Source organism: Epinephelus lanceolatus, chromosome 5 (assembly GCF_041903045.1).
Source record: "Epinephelus lanceolatus isolate andai-2023 chromosome 5, ASM4190304v1, whole genome shotgun sequence".
Lineage (NCBI taxonomy): Eukaryota > Metazoa > Chordata > Actinopteri > Perciformes > Serranidae > Epinephelus > Epinephelus lanceolatus.
The window spans coordinates 27763327-27781076 of NC_135738.1; the positions used below are offsets into that span (position 1 = coordinate 27763327).

Below are 17750 nucleotides of genomic sequence, written 5' to 3' on the forward strand. Positions count from 1 at the left end.
GAGAGAATATTTAATAAATTGAATATGACTAAAGCCTCTCCAGTGTGGGCAGAAATGAATAATGCTGAATATCTCTGACACAATAAATCAGCATCATTCAGAATAAATCTGTCCTTTTGAGTGCTGTTGTGAGATGTGATTTAAAGGTCCAGTGTGAAGGATTTAAGAGGATATATATGAAAGAATGGAATATAATATAACGAGTATGTTTTCTTTAGACTATTCAAGATGGTGCCCCCAGTGCGGACGCCTGTTACAGCAGCTCCAGCCTGCACTTCTGAGGGACAAACTGGAGCACATAGGGGTGGCTAATCACCTCACATCCTGGATCCTGGACTACCTCACGGACCGGCCGCAGTATGTCAGGACCCAGGATTATGTATCGGACTTGGTTGTCTGCAGTACGGGGGCCCCGCAGGGGACGGTGCTGGCACCATTCCTCTTCACCCTCTATACTGCAGACTTTACATACCACACCCCACCTGTCATCTGCAGAAGTTCTCTGACGACTCTGCCATCGTCGGCCTCGTCACAGATGGGGACGACAGGGAGTACAGAGAACTGAACCAGGACTTTGTGGACTGGTGCCTGAGGAACCACCTTCAGATCAACGCGGGGAAAACCAAAGAGCTGATGGTGGATTTCCGCAGGCGCAGACTCCTTCCCCCAACACCAGTGAACATTCAGGGAAAAGACATTGAGATGGTGACGTCTTATAAGTACCTGGGTGTTCATCTTAACAATAAACTGGACTGGACTAATCACATAACAGCACTGTACAGGAAAGGCCAAACAGACTCTACCTGCTGAGGCGGCTCAGGTCTTTTGGAGTGCAGGGGGCGCTAATGACGAGGTGAGGACTAATGACTCCCGCCCCCTGCAGGAGGAGATAAAAGCTCTGGAGAGCTCCTTCAGCGATAGACTAGTCTGAGTGGGCGGAAGTTCGCTGCAGAGATCAGCCTCTCATTGGGCGGAACGAGCCACCTGCTGAAGTCCCGCCTTACCACCTCCGGTTGTGTAGCAGTTTTCAACCGTTTTCAACACGTCCTTTACTAACTTTTTTTTTTTTTTTTTTTTCTGGCTTTGCCCAGCAAAGTTCTTCTAGATCACCAAGGTACATGGTTTTGAAATTGAGTTTGACCTTCTTCTTAAAGGCTGCTTCCAGGACACCGTGGACAGCTCTCCAAAATGGAGCCACAGAGGGGCAATTCCAAAAAATATGAAAGTGGTTAGCTACTACATTGCCACATGATCTCCAGCAAGCTGTCTGATTAGAATACCCAGTCTTTAGCGCTGGAGAAGAAACGAGACATGTTCTTCCAACTAAATTCTCTCCAGAAGAGAGAACTTGTCGTTTGCCATTGCTATTTGCAGATCCTGTTCCATTCTTCCTGTGTTATTGTAATATTGCCCTCTGCTTCCCATCTTGCTTTGACAGCCAAAGTGTTGTCTCCTTTAAGATTTTGTAAAGCTACATATAATTTAGATATTATTTTTTGATATTTGGCATCTCTATAGGCCTTTTGAAAAAATGGAAATGTCAAGTATTTCATGTCCCATTTGAATTTGGTTATCCTTTAGAAATTTCTTTCCAATAAAGTCTCTGATTTGTAGATATCTGAAAAGGTCCTGATTTTGAAGCTTGAAATTGTCTTTCAGGTCCTGGAAGCTTGAAACCTCGCCCTGATTTAGAAATGTACAATACGCAGTAAGCCCATTTTCTGTCCAGCATTTGAATCTGGTATCATATGTGCCCGGTCTAAAGACTGGGTCGTAAGCAAACCATTTAAAAATTTCAACCCTGCCTTTCAATTGGTGCCTGCTTATTATGCTATTCTATGTTTTTAAAGCACTCGTTATCCAGGGATTATTGGGATCTGTAAGATGGTTGGCTGCTAATGAAGGATCTCCGACTAACATATTGATTGGTATTCCTCTGCCCATTGAAGTTTCTATTTCTTTCCATCTTGAACTATAGCTGGGTTTACACCGACCGATTAGTGGTCGAATTTGAGCTGCTCTATAATAGTCCTTTAAACATGGGAGGGCCAACCCTCCCCTCTCCCTTGCTAATTGCAAACTTTTAAATTTTACTCTAGGTTTCTTCCCTGCCCAAACAAATCTGGAGATGGCTTTATCCCATTCCTGAAAATACTGCTCTGGCTTTCCAATAGGTACTGATTGAAATAAGTATAAAAATCTTGGTAAGATATTCATCTTTACTACCTCTATACGAGAACTAATACTTAAATAAGGAATTAAATTCCAGCAATTAACATCTGCTATAATTTCCTTTTTGAGGGGGCCGTAGTTGATTTCTTCTAATTTGGATATGTCTGTAGGCAAGTTAATTCCCAAATATTTTACAATTTTCTTATCCCAATCCATTCGATACCTAGAGCGAAGATATTGGGGCGGGGGGGGGGGGGGGGGGGGGGGGCCCTTTCAGCATCTAAACTTATTAACATGGCCTGCAATTTCTTTTCTTTTATATGTCTAATTATTTGTAAAGATCTTCTAATATTGTCATGGGTCTGACGTGTCACCACAAATCCTGTTTGGTCCATGTTAATTATTTGGGGTAAAATATTTAAAAGTCTTTTAGCAATTACTGAAAGTGAAAAATTTGTAATCTAGATTAAGTATACTAATTGGCCTGTAGTTTGCACAATCTAATTTATCTTTTCCTTCTTTCGGTATGACTGAAATAATCGCTTCTTTCCAAGAGGCTGAGGTTTCTCCTTTTGTCAAAACCCAGTTAAATGTGTTTAATAGAACTGGCGTCAGAACCTCTTTCAGACTCTTGTAGAACTCCGAGGTGAATCCATCCGGGCCCGGGGACTTATTAGTTTTCAATCTGGATATAGCTGAATATATTTCTATTTTCGTTATTTGTGAGATTAATAATTTGTTTTGATCTTCTGTAAGGACCGGCAAATTCAATGATTCAAGCAGTGACTCCATTTTTTTATCATTTTCAACCTGAGGTTGTGAATATAATTTTTCATAGTACTCCTTAAAACTATTTTTTATTTCCTTCATTTGGTGATGGATATTGTTTGTTTTATTGTTTTATTTTAAATATTGTGTTGTCTGCCTGTTGTTTTCGTAATTTATAGGGCAATAATTTTGTGTATTTACTACCTCCTTCATAATATTTTTGTTTGGTGTATAGTAGTTTCCTTTGAATTTCTTGTGCATGTATTTCTTCAATCTGGTTCCTTGTTTTTGATATTTCCACTTTTATTTTAGGATCCATTTAATTCTTGTGCTCAGATTCTATTTTTTTCAATTCAGTTTGAAGAGTGATAAGTTTTTCTGCCCTTTGTTTTTTAAGGAAAGATGTTATTGCGATCACCTTCCCCCTCAGTACCGCTTTACATGCATCCCAGAGCACTGGGGGAGACATCTCTCCATTGTCATTATGTTCTAGGTAGTCTGATACTTCTTTGGCGAGCTTTTCATTCATTTGTTTATTCAGGATACTAGAATTAAATCTCCAGTGAGTAAGCTTCCTTATATTCCTTGTTGTTAATGACAGATATATTGAGCAGTGATCTGAAAGTGAAGTCTTTAACTGATGGTTTTAGGAATCTCCAAACATCGATCAGTCCTAATTCTGAAATTATTGAATTTATTTTCTTTCTTCTGTTGTTTTTTTGGATTGTGATATTCTTGTTCCTGATGAGTCCAGATGTGGGTTTAAAACAAAGTTAAAATCCCCCCCACATACAAGTGTCCCCTGTGTTTCTGTTGCAATCCTATCCAGAATTTGTACATAAAAATCAGGCTTTGAACCTGGGGGGATATATACGTTATAAAAGGTGAACAGGTTTCCATCCACTTTTCCCTTTATTAACACAAATCTGCCTTCTCTATCCTTCGTTGAAGCTATATGTTCATATATAACTCTTCCTGAGATCATTATAGCTACCCCTCTTGTGTGTTTTAATCCGTTTGAAGAAAAAAATACATGTTTAAATCCTTGTCTTTTTAGTTTTTCATGTTCACCCCCTGTCATATGGGGTTCTTGCAGGAATGCGATATCTATATTCTCTCTTTTTAATTTAGTAAGTATTTTATTTCTTTTGGCTGGACTCAAGAGCCCGTTGACATTTAGAGAAATCACCATGTGACCACACTCAACATATTTGTTTTCAATGCCATAATATATAGAGTAAGAACCTGAACAATGATATATGTCATACCATGAACTGAACAAAAACAGATCTCCCCAGTTTTAAACAGAAAACAAAAATACAAACTCAAGAACACAGAGACTTCGCAGGAGAAGGGGACATCAGCCCCTTTACAGTCCCTGTTGGCGGGTAGAGGGATATTGCCCTCCTGTGTGGTTGGGGCCCTCCCTAGTGGTGGAATAACTGACCTGTGTGAGCACTCCATATCCCCTAGATTACTCCAACTACTTCAATACTACTTAGTTCAATCGGTGATTTAAAATGTTTAAGAACAAAAGAGAGGGGAGAGTAACTAAATGTTACCTCCTTTTACCCGGTCACTGCTCCATGTCAACTCCATTCTTCTGGTGTTGAGGCGCTCTCCTGAACTCCTGGAGTTTCTCTCTCACTCGTGTCTCCAAGTGTTTTTGTTGCCATGGAAACGCCCTCCGTATGCTGTCCTCTACGCTCAAGTTCGAGTCATCTCTTACAGACACCAGGATGCCCCGCGACCTCAGCTCCCTTGCAGCCTCCTGTGCGTCCTAGTAGGTCCGGGTCCCGTCACTCCAGTGGATTCGGATCCTCGTAAACGGCGTTTGGAAACGGATACCCTTCTCTTTAAGGGCCTTTTTAATTTTCCCGTAGGCTCTACGCTTCTCCATCACCTCGTAGGCGTAGTCGTGGTCAAAGAAAATCTGTTTGTTGTTTATGTGAATTTTCTTCTTCCACGCCAGCTTCAGGATTGTCTCTTTCACATCAAACTGCAGGAAATTTATTACGATGGATCTCGGATTAGCATCGGGTCCCGGCTTCCGTGTCAAGGCTCTGTGAGCGCATTGAATTTGCAAAGATGTTCCATCGGGTAAGGGGAGCTCCGTCGTCAACAAGTTTTCCACAAACTTGATCATCGAGTCCCCCTCGGAGTCCTCAGGTATGCCATACACACGGATATTGTTTCTTCTTGATCTGCTCTCTAAGTCCGTTACTTTTTCCTGCAGCTTGCGTTGTTCTTTAAGCAGACAAAGCAGAGCCTCTTTAGTTACCATCCCGCTGTCCTCCATGTCCGAGATGCGCTGCCTCTGCTTTGGTGATAGCTTGGCCTTGATCATGGAGGGCTACGCCCACCTCCGTTAGCTTCTGATTCAGCTCGAGTTTAAACATATCCAGCTCTTCCTTCAAGTCCTTTCTTAGGTCGCCCTTGAGCTCGGAGATCGCCGTATTTATTTCTTTTTTGAAGTCGCAAATGTCTTTGGAGATTTCACGGAGCAGACCTAGCTCCTCTGCATCCTCGCTTGCATCTTCTCCACTAACTAGCATGTCGCTGGGCTCGTCTTGTTCTTTTTTCGACGTTGACTGTTCGTGTACTCACCCTTTCAGATTTTTCTGACCTCTCTGTGATTTTCCCCTGCTCATCTCTCGTCTTTTGACGTCCTCGAGTAACAATATTCGGGTGGAGGGGATGTTTTTAAGACCGATCGAATCAGAGCAACTATCAATGCGACCATCACACGCATGGTGTCACCCGGAAGTCCCTTTACTAACTTTTGCAGTGTTTGATCTTGCGGGGATGTAGCCATTTTTCTGCGATGGTTCGCCTCCTGTAGGTGATATTTTTTGTGGGTGTGTTACACCAAAACCTGTTTCCCCCCGGCAATATTTTTGCAAGCGCACCGTTGCTGTGGCACCGCCCAGAACCATTGTGATTGGTTGAAAGAAGTACAAGCAGCCAGGGCGTTTTTTCTCCAATCTTAAAGTGAGAGTTGGCACAGCCTTTCTTTTCTTGAGAAAGGTCTGGTGAGCGAGACTAGCGACAGACTGATTCACCCAAAGTGTGTGAAGGAACGCTATCGCAGGTCCTTCCTGCCTGCTGCTGTCAGGCTACATAACCAGCACTGCTCACAGTAAACTGCACCATGGACACTTTATTGACACTTTATTGACACTATGGGCACTTTATGGACACCACAGCTGTCTGCTGTTTTGCACATACAATCACTTGCACTAGATGTGCTCCCTTAATCCACTGCTCATTTTTTGCTCATTTTCATTCACTGCTGCTCATTATTATCCACTTCCTATTATTCCTATTATTTTCATTTTCAACGCGTATGCAAGCAGACGCATTTCCTAGGACCAGCGGTGCTAGGAACCCTATTGTTTTTGTAAAGATTTTTATTTTTATTCTTCCGTAGGTAAAAGTGGTGCTGCAGGCTAAACCGTGCAAGGGAGGGCAGTGCAATTTGGAGGGGTGGTCCAGACCCCTGCACGTACCTCAGACGCAAAAAACTATGTATATCTGCCTGCAGGAGGCGCTATAACCTAGGCCAATGCGTTTTTGCCTATAGCTCCCACACTGTATGTCGCACATTCAAAAATCTTGTATCCCCAGCTTCCCTGAATAGAGCTAAATCAATTTGCCATAGGCCACGCCCACTTGCGCCTAGGAAGTTTTTTTCGCAAAATCGCGAAAACTGGAAAACATACTTTTTCGAACTTCTCCTTGGGATTTTGTCCAATCTGCGTGAAACTTGACATATACACTCTTCTACTGGACCTGATCTAAAGTTATCAAAAGAATTTTATTCGGTCAAAAAATGCACAAATTATTAACAAACAAACTTCTATAGCTAGCTATAAAAATGCAAACTGTTGGATATCTCAGTCAAACTAAATGCTATTAACACCAAATTTGAGATCATTGGTTGGCATAAGACTGTGAGGGTATGAGCCGAATTTGGCGAATTTTGGCAATTAGGGGGCGCTACAAATATGGTAAGTTTATATCTCTTGAACGGCTGCAACGATTTCTACGAAATTCGGTTGGTATGATGTAGGGCCAATTCTGAGGTCATATCTTGAAGGTGGTCATGACTGGTCAATGTGGGCGTGGCTTATTATAAGATAAACAACAAACATTAATTTCAGCCAAACTATTATGCTGAGGGCTTTGAAATTTTAAGGGTACATATAGAATAGGACACAGATCTTCCGTACCAAAAACTGCACATGTACTCCACTAGCTGGCGCTATAACGGATGCAAACGCGTTTTTGCCTGCAACTTACACATTTTAAATGACACTTTCACAAACATTATATCCATGTGTTCCCTGGATAGAGCTGGGTTTTCTGACACAGGCCCCGCCCACTTCTGCTGCACATTCTCTTTGCTTATTCGCCACATGTCCAAAACCTACTTTTTCGAACTCCTCCTACATTTTAAGTGCCACCTGCCTGAAACTTTGCACATAGAATCTCCAGATGTGTCTGATGAATAGTTATCAAAAGAATTTTGGCACTCCAAAAAATGCGCTTGTTACAACTAAACAATCTTTTTTGCTAGCTAAAAAACACACATTGTTTCATATTACGCTCAAAGTAGATGCTTTCAACATCAAACTTAAGTCACTCTTTCCCGAGGTCATCCAGAGGCTTTGTGCCAAATTCGTTGCAAATCGGTCTATAGGTGGTGCTATAACAGATGCAAAGGCAGTTTTGCCTGTAACTTCCACATTTTAAATGACACATTCATAAACATGCACTCGCCCAGAGCCCGTCGTCCTTCGGGGACAACTTCCATGGGCTCCGCGGGACGCGGGGACCGAGTCACATGGGGGGGCTTGGCCCCCATTCATAACTGCTTGCAGTTCTAGTTATTATTATTATTGTTGTTATTGTTATCTATCGCCGTCTCTTGTATTTTTGTACTTATTTGCACGCCTAGTTATTTAAGTTTTTTAAGTTTAATTTTGAAATCTTTAATCTGACTCTTTCTCCTTGACTGCTGTAACACTGGAATTAGCTGTTTACATCTATATAGGGAACAGATCCTCATCTACAGAATCCACCATATTGCACCACCATGTTTCTACAGTAGCCAAGGACGGACAAACCAAACACTGGTGACGGTTTTCACACAGGCCACTGTAGTTTGCAGCCTCTCTGTTAGGAGAAAATCTGAAAAACCTGATCTTTTGGATGTGAAACTGCTTCTTTCTTGTTTTTTTTACTGATTTAAATCACCAGGTCCATTTGTTTTAAAGACGAGGAGACGTCTGCTAATAATTCATCTCACTGTAAAAACCTCCTGAATGTGTGTATCAGAAATTAAATGAGCACACACATTAAGGTATCTGAGAAAAAGGGTGAGCACCATTAGCTGGGACTGGGATAGCAGGCTGTCTGCAGCAGAAGCACTGATTTGTAACATGAGTCAGGGTTTTAATCATTTTTAATCACCTGGTCATTTTTGTTTGTAGAGAAAAAGACCTCTGCGGATAATTTGGGTGCCAATAAAAATCTCCTGAACAATGAACGCTGAAGGAATTCAAACTGGGAGAAGTTTCAGCTGGCTGCAATCTGCAATCGTCACTGCTAGTTGGTGCAAAATCCCCCTAAATCTGACACACTGGACCTTTAATTTTGTTCATTTTACACATGCACCTACATGTACTGTAGTTACTGAGTGTGTGGGATTGTGAATAGTGATAGCTCTGTGTATGGACTGTACAGATGTAGGAACTGTATGCAAAACTTTTTGGTATCTTTTAATGGCAGGTACAGCATGTAAAAAAGAACTGTGTGTGTGTTTCTATTGTAACCAAACTCCTCTACCCCCGATCATGTGATCAAGAAGATCTGAACCAGATGGTAGACAATTAGTCTAAAAAAATGAATGCTCTCTCTCGAGTCTCACACTCACACACACACCCCACCACCATCAACAACAACAACAAACACCTATGGTATCACTTAGGCCATTTACTGCCACGCTTTAACACATTACCAGACTAATCTCTGATAATCAACACTACATTGTCTTTATAGTTCACAAATGGACAATCCAATCAAATGTAATCTCCTCACAGATGCAGCTTTTCAACAACACTTTGTCACTACTATGTACTTCACCTTATAAAACTATCTTACGGATACTTCTGCCTTTTACCCTCACAACAAACTGGCGGACTTTGATGTTGTGTTAAGTTCTGTGAGTTTGCTCATTCCAGGCTCCGGAGTTTTGTTAATCCTTCAAGTTTACATCAGATTTCTCCTTAGGCCTTCTAAGGGCCACTGCCAGCCACACTCACTTCATCATGTTACTCAGCAGTGACAACGCGGCCTTTGGGTGTTTCCTGATCTTGTCTCTCACTCTCTAATTGCACTAAACTATCGCTGAGCCAAGACACAGCTGGGTACAACAACATTCACCTCATGTTCCTGAGCTGAGTGCGGTCGAGCTGAGTGGTGCAGGCAGGGCGGATCCTTGAAATGAAAAGGTTCTTGTTCAGCGCTGATTGCAAAGATAATTGTCAGAGCTGGAAGGCAATGAAGCCCCTTGCCTTTTCTCCGCTCTCCTCCTCCACTCCCCTGTCTTCACTTGCATCATAAGCACAGCAAAAAAAAACCTGGGCCACTGTCCATTTTACAGGCCTGGACCCTAATTGGACCTGAACACCGACGGCTCAGCCAGAAGACCGCCTGAGCTGAGGGGTTCACATCACATCCTCCTCCTGGTTTCCTGTGTTTTCCAGCTAAAACAGTGTGTGATTTATTTTGGTGAGAGAGATTTAATGAGGATCTGCTTCTAGTTTTCTCTTCTCTCGGTTTTGCCACACACTTTCTGGAGGCCATAAAGGAAAACAAAGGGAATGACATGACTTGACGGACTGCAAAGGATGCATGAAGGTGCTGAGAAACAGACAGTATGTGCTGGACTTGGCCTGCAAGTCAAAGAAATCCATTCTTGTAGCTGACTGAGTAAATCTCCACTCTGCTGTTAGGCATTTGATGCTTTAACATGCCATGTCAAGTACTATAGGTCTTTCACTGGAGAAATCACTTGGGTGTGGAGAAGTGATTTTTTTAAATAGATAAAAGTAGAGGAACATAGTAATTAACATGAGCAATAAGAGCCACCACAGCTAAACCGACCACAACCTTCATCAACAGAAATTCCACGGAAGTAGTTACTGCTGAAGTTTACTGGGAAATTATCTCTGTAAACTGCAAGCCAAAACACCACAGCAGTTGGTGTGTTTCATCAAAGAAATTGCTGAATGTAAGAAAAAAAAAACATGGTTTCAAATGACATTAATCGGATGAGGAGGTGCTTTCGATACTATTATATCAATCTATCTGGAAGCACAACGAGAGCACAAAGTTAAGCAATAAAACAACAGCTTCCATGAAACCTTTCTAGTATGCCAGTGCTCATATACTTCAAGTGTTTTTAGATAACGGGTCATTACCTCAGCCCTGGTATGTAGGTGTTAACTCCCCCACTACAGCTACAAGATACATCCAATCCTACTAATGACCTGCACTGTACACTACAGGCTCCTAACAGAGAAATGTTATATGACACAATTAATATAGCACATTTAGCTAATACCTAATATTATAATAGCTACTATCATTAACGCTGCCACAGCTGTAAAATTAGCTTCCACAATAGCATGGTTTCTGTGGTTGTCATGGTCACTGGGTCCTGGTAACTTTGAACCATTACCATCCCTGTCCTCACAAATAAAGTGACCTGCATGACATACTATAGACCTTTCTCACAGCAGACATTTTGGCATGTCATAGCAGGGAAAGCACAGGTGTAACTGGTGACCTTAAAAAACACAAGTGCATTTTATTTAAGTGAACTAACTCCAGGGCCCAGGTATGGTACGTGCCGGCTCACTGGCATGGCTTACTGGGACACTTGAGCCATCGTTAATGAAATTTGTTTCACCTGCGCATTTCCCTCTATCACAAGTCAAAACGTCTGCTCAGAAAACAAGTCTGGAGCAGGTTATGTTCTAGAGCTGAATTTTTAGTGTGATTTTGAACAAGGTTTCTTACTTCTGGATAAGAAATATACAAAGAAATATACTCACATCCTCCGCTGTTGGGAGCAGGTGGATTTAGTAGCACTGAAACAGCCTTTTGGACTCACCACTTCAACATATTCTATGGTTAACATTATTTTACTAAAGATTCTAACCTGAGATATTTTTGCAGTAAAGATAGTACCAGTCTCTATTTTGAAATGTATCTCCTCTGTGGCAGCAAATTTTGTAACATGAGCTGGCAAATAATTACAGTAGATAAAACTGAGCTTACTGGAGACTTCATTGTGGAGAGAAAGATAGAAATTTGCTAGCTTAGCAATGTTAAGGCTACAAACAGTCCATAATGAAACACTGTCTTAAAGAAACAGGATCACTGTGACACAAGAGCTGATACCAGGCCCCAAGGAAGTCTGTCAGGCTTTGAAGCTAATTTTCATGGTGGCCGAACAGTGGAATTACAACTTCCTGGTCTCTTATGTGTTGCCCTGTAGCCCAAGACCCTTTTACAGCCTGGCGTGGCTACACATTTTGACGAATAGACCTCTAAAGCCGAACTATAGGCTACAGATCACAGTGTAAAAGTGAACCACCACATCACTGCTGATCGCCACAGAAAACAATGAGTATAAAGGGAGACTTTGCCGATATTGAACCAGCTGTGTGGCATCACAGTGTGATGACACACAGCTGGTTGAATGTCAGCAAAGTTTCCCTGCTTCCCTTCATTGGTTCCTGTACAGCAGGGTCGGTCTTTTTTTCACTGTTATAATCATTAAAAAGCAAAAGTAGCATGTGTATACATTCAGTAGGCTATATCTTCAGTAGCTAGCTAGCGAACCTTTTCATGGTCTGATTTTGTTTTTGGAACCGGGAGGAAATGTTTATCTCCTTCCAACCTCTCCAGGTAACGAGTGTCATTAATACACAACGTGTCCCAGGCTCCAAATCCACAAAACCAGCCTGAAAATGAAGGCAATCTGAAACGACTCCATTAGAGTCAATGGAGCACAGCTGCGTTGTTGTTGGACCCTGGTCTGAGCTGGCCCAGTGCTACGTTATGATTGGCCAGTCTGTGTCCAGGGGCAGGACTTAGCAAAGGGTCAGTCACCCTGTAAGTTATTCATATTCCTTAAGTCCATCAGGGTCCTAAGATCAAAATAATCTAAAGGGTTTGTTTCAAATGAATCCAAATTGTGAACATTGTTTTAACATGATAAAGTGGTGTTGTGTCGGTATGCCGGGTGCCGTAATCCTCAAGTGCCGTAACTCATTCTCTCTCTGATGCACTGTCTTTTGGAGCTAGATCAAATGCATGATTCATAATCATAATATTATCTGAAACCTATTTTTTTTACAAGTAATATTCATACTGGTTTAAATAAACAATTTGATTGAATCTCCTGACCTTTGCTGAACAACAGTTTTGTGTAAAAGGAGTTAAAGGCCTGTCCCATATAGACGCCTGTCTCAAATAAAGACTTGTTGATTTCAGTGATTTAAGCATACCATAGCCCAGGCTATTAACTGAAGTTTTACAGTAATTAATTCAGTCCGATAACATTTGGAAATTCTAGAAGAGATGCACAACTGAATAATTTAATCCCCATTCACGTTAACGGAGCGCTTAACCTGAAGTAGACAGCCTGGCGTAAGTCTCTAGTGTGCCCGATTTTTGGGCCACACAATGCAGAAGTAGTGTCCTACCCTCGGGGTAATTTTACATGCAGCAGATGAATCATTTTGGCTTCATTCACCACTGAGCAACGTTTATGGGAATGACTAGGGTCCCACTGCCGATGTTGTATCCAGGTCTGTTTATAGACCCCTGGCTGGTACTCACACCATTAAAAGTAAAGTCCACTCCTTATAATATATAGTATGACCCCACTTTTCAAGCATAGTTTCCAGACAGACACCTTACATCAGGGCAATGCAATATATAAAAAATACCCCCAGGCTTTTTTCCTTGTGAGACTCTTCCAATTTATCATTTTTATCTGTTGCTCTCACTCTCCGGCCCATCTCTCCTCTCACTCTACATCATCACATGTGATAAGAAACAATTGGCTCATAAAAGAATAAACAGACTGAGCTGGTTCAAAGATATGTGTTAAGCACTGGCGGATTATTACACAATAGTGCCCCTGGGCCCCAACACTTAAAAGGCCCCCTACCCTGCCAGGGTAGGTGAAACATGCTGTTGTTTCTCCCAGCAGAACTGAAGGGCCCAAATTGCATTGAGTACTAAGCACATCTCATGTCCTGTAGATAAACTGAGGGGACAGAAATACTCACTTGAAATGTATCATGATGGGTTTTTCTTGTGACATCTCTAAAGTGAGTGTTTGGGCTATTTCTTAACTTTTTCTTTTTGGGGGGGACTTTTGGGGCTCTTTTTTTGACATGATGACAAAGCCCTTTAACAAGAAAAGCCAAGTTATTAACAGCAACTTCACGCAGAGGCTCTGGTTTAGGAGCCCCCTGAGCCCTTGGGCCCCTAGGCCTGGGCCCAGTAAGCCCTAATCACTAATACACCCATGGTGTTAAGATGCAAAGAATTACAACATCAACAGATCATGTCTATGACAAACCAGGGGAAACAATATTCCCATCAGTGGATGTTTTATTACTTTCCAGCTCATACTTTTAATTTTAATTAGCTGACAATGAGTACCTGCATTAACTGAATTGAGAACTGTAACGGCCAATTTGCTGTTACAAAAATGTGTCACTGCTAAACATCATTCAATTGTTAAGTAAACACCTGCCATCTGTAGAATACACGCAGGTTTTGTGATAGTTGCTAGGCCTTAGATGACTCCTTAGCCCAACTGAAACTGGGAAATGATGTCATAGATCTTTCGCTGTCCTCCTCCTTCTTCCTATCACTTTGTGTAATTTTTTCACCCCATTAAAATCTGTCCTAATCCATCATTCCACCCAGAGATCCTCTTGTTCACTCCCCAGCCCACTGCAATGTCAGAAAAAGGTCTTTATCTCCCCTTCTAACACTTCGCCTGAGTCATACTTGCTGAATCAGTCCAATCCTGTTGATCTCTCCATGTCTTGGCTTTCTATGAATGTGAAAACTCATTATCTCTCTGTGCTGCTGTCATTTATCCAGCCTGTCTAGCCAGAGACATGTTTAAAGACTGAACAAGGCTTTTCAGTCCCTTGTCCTCTAGTGACTTTGGTGGCAGGCTGTCTTGTGCAGACTGGGATTAGGTGAGACAGCGAATGGCTCTGTGCTCATAGTAAAGGGCACCACCCCAGAATCAGACAAAGAGATGTTCTGCTGCATGCTAATATACCAATACCAGGCAAGGAGCTCACTTTATGAAGCCTCATAAACACTCAAAAAAAGCTTGATAAAACATGTCTCCCTCCCCTGCATGCACATAAACAAACAGTAAATTACTGTGAGCCAGGCAGCCGCACACACACACTCACACACACCCACACACACACAGAGTGACACCCATGAATCCTGTAAGGTTAATGTGTGAACATAACCAGAGCAGAGATGGTGGGATGCACGTCAGACACTGGTGTTCAAAAGATCCAGAAATGTCTGAGTCCCTGTTTTGCTGGGCTGACCTCCTGGTATGGTTGGACTGCAGCAAAACATGCTCTGCGTTATCAACCATTTATGGCTCCAGACAAAGCCTTGTACCGCATGCCACATAATCATATTTATAACCATAACATAGATAAGAGGAGGTAAATCAAACACAGCCTCTCTCACAGCACTTACACTTCTGCTCAATGAAAAAGCACATTTCCTTTCATCACGTGAGAGCTTTCTGGCGTTAACAAACAAGCAGTCGTTCTTCCATGGAATCACAGTCGGCCTCTGCCCAAACTTGAAGACCTCTCTCTGTCCCTAATGTCTCTGAAAACAAAGGACCATTCTGGCATGCTAGAACTCACAAAGTGTGAACAAAAATACACTGCAACATGCAGTCATTTCCGCCTCTGACCTATACTGTAGGAACAATACATGTCTTTCAAGATGAAGTTATCCTTACCCTGATGCATATTTACACAGACGCTATCAATCTGGATTTTTCAGTGAGTTGCCATTTGCCAAAGCGCATTCCAGGATAAGGAAAGAAACACAGCAGAGGAAAAAGATGCAAAGTGTCAGGTACTGTGTTCCAAGTATTGACAACCAGGTCAGTGTGCTCCCTGCAGGTATCTTACTGTTTATCATCAACCCATATTGAACTGCATGATAGTATTCCCCTAAATCTTTTTACATAGACAGAGGCAGAGTTTATTAAGTTTCCTGCAGCTCACAGCAAACAGTAGTCTCTCAATAACTTGTAATGACATTTGCTCGTAATGGGATTTGATGCTAATAAAATGTGTTACAGTAACTTGCTCAAACAGACCACAGTGCTCATTGTATAAATGCCTCTGGTTCAGACACTTAATACCGAGTAAGATTTGATGTTTATGGCATTGTGGCTGACAAAAAAAGCATGGCCTCCTAGTTATCTAAGGCATGATTTCTTGCAACCTACCTACCCACCAAAATTAAAGAGGTACTACACTAATTTTCCATACTCATATATGTGTTATCCCTATGGCCTAAGACATTTAAAAATATTAATACACATGAACAACTCTCTCCCAAATTGAAATACTAGTGTTAAAACTCTCACTCACTAAATTTGTGATTCTCAAGAACTGGTAAAGATGTTCTAGATCAGTGGTTTTCAAACTTTTTTGTGCCCGAGGCACACCAAAGGGCAAGCCAAAATCTCAAGGCAAATCTGTATTTATATCTATGCAAAACAGCTTCTATAACATGTGTTATCACTTTTACCACGACATAAGACCATAAAGATAAGAAAAAAATAAGACGGGTAGCTTTCATGATACTGTCAACTCTCTTTTCTTTCGGTGGTAGTTCGTCTTTGCTGGTGCTTTGTTGTAATTTCCACCATACAATAAAGTGATCCATTGTCCCACTCATGGCTATCTCCTTTAAAATGTTATCATCCCCCACACTGGCCGCCCAATCAGGGCTTTTGATGTGTCACACACTTAAGGCGCTTGCACATGATTGCCAATTTGCCAACGCCGCAGCGCTCGCCGTCAGCTTGACCCAACACTGATCTCTCCTCCATCTTGCAGTTGGATCTTTAAATTTTTCCGCGCCCCGTCTCTGCCCCCGCCCCCCGCCTGCGTTGTACTGTAAAATCACTGGCTCTATACGAAAAGGTCAGCATCAAAAGGGGTCGAAGTTCAACAACACTGAACTTTCGGCGTCGCATCAAAACGCCGGTGAAGCCCACAACACCACGCCAAAGTCGAAAAGTACCCCGACGTCAGCGTTAATGCCAGCTTCCAGCGCTAATGGCGACAAAAGGGTTCCAATAGAAGGTTTTCTTAACTAAATACTTTTTTTTTTTCCCTAGAGTTTGCCTCTTTATTAGGAAATGGGTGCACACAACATACTGATACAGTCAATTAAAAATTCATTAATATTTTTTTGTATAGGCCCAGTTGAGTATTGCAATAATAATGTGTTATTATCACAAAATCACACGGCACACCATTTGAGAACCACTGTTCTAGATGGCACTGAGAGCACCCAGAGGAATGATCTGCGTACAATGGGCATATTTTTTGTTTCAGGACTGAGATCTCTACATTAGGATAAAGCTCATTCGGGTAGACAACAAAGAATAAAGACTCTGTGATTCCCATTCATTGTCAATGGAGCAGCTCCAGCCTTTAAACTTGATGACATCACAAATTTGAGACTTCCCTCTCTGGTTTCTGGCTTTGGGAGAGAAAAGCTCATGTTCACTAATTTAAAACCACAGCACGCACACACATACCAAACACTGATAACATCTCTTACAAATAAATCACATCATGTCTGCTTTTGAAGTTAAAAAAATAAAGGGAAGCTCTGCATACCTCATGAGCTGTGCGGTGATTCCCAAGTGCTGCATGGGTTATGGACCAAAACAGCTCTCACATTGTGCCTTTAACTCATTATCTATAGGGTTTACATTGTTATCCAGTGTGCTAACTCACTTTTGTGGAGCTTATGTAGCTTCTTCTATGTATTGTTACACAGTTGGGTGTCCTTGGCATGATGCACCTGCTTTATTCTTCGCATTAAGACGTTTATTCATCTGTCAGCTGAGGCACATTGTGTGCCGAAGTACTGTGACAAGCCCACCACAACATTAGGACTGAGTTGCATTGGTTTTAAAGCCAATACCGGCGGTCAAAGTAGAGAAAACATCGTAAAGAGAGCAGCAGACATCAGGAAGCACCTCGTGAGCCCGTCAAAAGCAGTTACCCCCCTCACGTCATCACGTCTTAAGTTCACCTTCAGTTCATCGACGTAATGCGCGTTTCAATTAACAATAGGCTACAGACGGCCAATAAAAGTCCAACTTACCTTCGACGGTGAAATTAAGAGGCTTTCAGTCGAAAGTCCGAGCTGTCAACTTGTGCAGTTTGTTTTTAACAACGTCGCTGACCAGGAAGCATTTAGTAGCCGCTGTGTGGATGAGTTTGTACCCCTCCTCTCCTTCACATCTGGTCCCTCCACTGGAGGAGAACCTCCCATCCACGCAGCCTCAGCTGTACTCCGCGAACCCTCTCCTCACACTTTTTACAACTCCTCAAGAGCCAAGGAATTCCCTGCTGGTTCTCATTGAATTATCAGTCGTACCTTTGAAGCTTCGAATAAACTAACAAAGA

At 42.0% G+C, this 17750-nt stretch overlaps 1 protein-coding gene across 1 annotated transcript in view; it reads right to left on the bottom strand.

The window, feature by feature from the left end:
- znf469 (zinc finger protein 469) overlaps window positions 1–17750 on the bottom strand; it is a 241555-nt gene extending 223805 nt beyond the window's left edge. Inside the window, exon 1 of the mRNA XM_033635176.2 lies at window positions 17446–17750. The gene's annotated coding sequence lies outside the window, so the exon portion shown is untranslated. The remainder of the gene's footprint in view (window positions 1–17445) is intronic.